The sequence below is a fragment of the Penaeus japonicus genome, unplaced genomic scaffold (assembly GCF_977035675.1).
Source record: "Penaeus japonicus unplaced genomic scaffold, GWHDUDI00000001_assembly GWHDUDI00000022, whole genome shotgun sequence".
Taxonomy (NCBI): domain Eukaryota; kingdom Metazoa; phylum Arthropoda; class Malacostraca; order Decapoda; family Penaeidae; genus Penaeus; species Penaeus japonicus.
Window position 1 is genome coordinate 41,854,447 of NW_028234424.1, and position 2,500 is coordinate 41,856,946.

The 2,500-nt window shown below is 39.8% G+C and overlaps 1 protein-coding gene across 1 annotated transcript in view; it reads left to right on the forward strand.

Annotated features, from left to right (window-relative positions):
* The window catches only part of LOC122265522 (metabotropic glutamate receptor 2), a gene marked incomplete at its 3' end in the record, with an annotated part of 99,084 nt that overhangs the window by 34,566 nt on the left and 62,018 nt on the right, over positions 1 to 2,500 (forward strand).

Here is a 2,500-nt window from a genome sequence, read left to right on the forward strand (position 1 = left end):
TCTCCTCCCCTCCTCCTCCTCTCTCTTTCCTTCCCTCTCCTCCTCTCTCTCTCTCTCTCTCTCGGCTCTTCTCTCCTCTCTCCTCCTCTCTCAGCTCTCTTCTCTCTCTCTCTCTCTCTCTCTCTCCTCTCTCCCTCTCTCTCTCTCTCTCTCTCTCTCCTATCTCCTCTCTCTGCTCTCTCCTCTCTCTCTCATAACCTCTCCCCCTCTCCGTCCCCCCTCCCCACATACTCCCTCCCCGCCCTCCTGCCCTGCGCCTCCACAATCCTAGCGACTCTCGACACTCTCTTCTATTTTGCATGTAAACACATTTTTTCTTGTCCTCAGTGAAAAGCAAACACAATCCAGCATCTTTTCATTTTCTTTCCTCTATTTTTTTTTTTTTATATTTTCTTTCTCCACTCAAGGTTCTTCCTCTTCCTCCTACTCAATCCTTGTTACTAAAGGAGAGGCCCCCGAATTGGCGTGTTTCTTTTGTTTTATTTGTAGTTTTTAAGGTTGGATATATGTCTTTGCTTAGCGGGGGAAAAAAAGTTGGTTTTTTTCTTATTTAAATTTGTATTTTTCTTGGCATAAAGTGGTTTGATAATTATTGTGGTGTCTGATTTGTTGTTCATGTCTTCTTGACATATTTGTTGTGATTGTTCATTACGGTGCGTATATATTTTCGTTGTTATTAACGATTGTTATTCTTGTTATATTAATTATTATGTTATACGTGATTTCTCGATCGTCATCAACATTATCATCATCAGCATCACTACCATCATCAATATGCATCCGTATAAATCATTATCATGCATATCCTCAGACATATCATCACTCACCAATCATCATCATTATACACATCACCATCATGTATCATCATCATCATCATTATTACCTACCCTCAGTACATTATTATCATATTTATTACAATGCTTACTATTATCACACAGAATCATCACCAATCATTATCAACATTACGATCATCATCCTCATCATGCATCACCAATCAATCGATCATCATCTTCATTAGTAAACATCATCATTCATCATAATTGAACAATGAAGATTGACTTTTTGTTCTATATTGCTTCTCGCTCTCCTGCTTTTTATGCTCCTTTTCGACCCCACGGGAGGGACCCGCCTTGGCGCTTCTTCGCAGCTCCGATCCTCCTACTGGCTCGTGCATCCTCGCGTCCTATCGTTCGAGTCTCGCTCCTTCCTCCCGTTGCTCTCGTGCCAGCGCTCCTTAAGCTTAGACTTCGTTCTTAGCTTTCCAGCCGTCCGAGCCTGACTGGCTCCCTATTCTAAGTCTCAAGCCTCCCTTGTCCTTGGCAGAGCCTTCAGCGATCCTAGGCACTAGGAAGACCTCATTTACTTGACCCTACCGTTACAAGCTTCTATTTCATGAAGCCCTTCCAGCAGTAACCTGTCTATATCTGGAAGTATAGTACTATGCTCCTGAGTCTGCTTCAGACTCATTATATGACTAGATACGACGCGTACACTTCAGTTGCTGATCGATCGAACGTCAGATGTACAGATTACGGGAAGGAGGACAGGGGAGGTATGAGGGGGGAGGGGCGTGGAGGGAAGGGAGTGCAGATAAGGGAATAGACCTTGCGCTCAGAACGTAGTGTCGATTTAATGGCTGATGCGTAGCTTTCAAGGAGAGAAAAGCAGGGATTACGTCTTTATGGGACAGAGAGGACTTTTGATCCTTGAGATCATTATAGGAAGGTGGTTGAGAGTTGTTTGTTTGTTTTCTTGGAATGCTTTTTTTATCCTCTCTCTTCTTCACTTATTCAGGTTTTGTTTTTTATTACATTAGCATTGTATTTATTTTTTTTTTTTAAGTTTCTTTTTTTATGTATTATCCTTTTATTTTTTAGTTTTATTCTTAGAGATACGATTTTCCCAAGCATTCTTAATTTATCTTTTTAGTTTGAGTTTTTTTTCGTTTACATTTGTTTAACGACTATTTTCTTATTTCTCTTTCATTTTAATCATATACATTTTGCGTTTCATATATTTACTATTATTCCCACTGGAACGCAACGCTAAGAAAAAGCCAAATGTACATCAATGCTTCTTACTTCTAGCTGGCTAATTATTACTTCCCCAAGAATAGCGCGGGAACAACATCTTCTTAATTAATATAAAAAATGGTTTTCCTTTTTTTTCTTCTCTCACTCTCTATCTATCTATCTCTGCTTCTTTCTCTCTCTCTCTCTCTCTCTCTCTCTCTCTCTCTCTCTCTCTCTGTTTCTTTCTTTCTCTCTCTCTCTGCTTCTTTCTTTCTCTCTCATTCTATTTCTGCTTCTATCTTTTTTTCTTTCTATCTCTGCTTCTTCCTTTCTCTCTCTCTATCTCTGCTTCTTTCTTTCTCTCTCTCTATCTCTGCTTCTTTCTTTCTCTCTCTCTATCTCTGCTATTTTCTTTCTATGTCTCTTTCTCTGCTTCTTTCTTTCTTTCTCTCTATCTCTGCTTCTTCCTTTCTCTCTCTATCTCTACT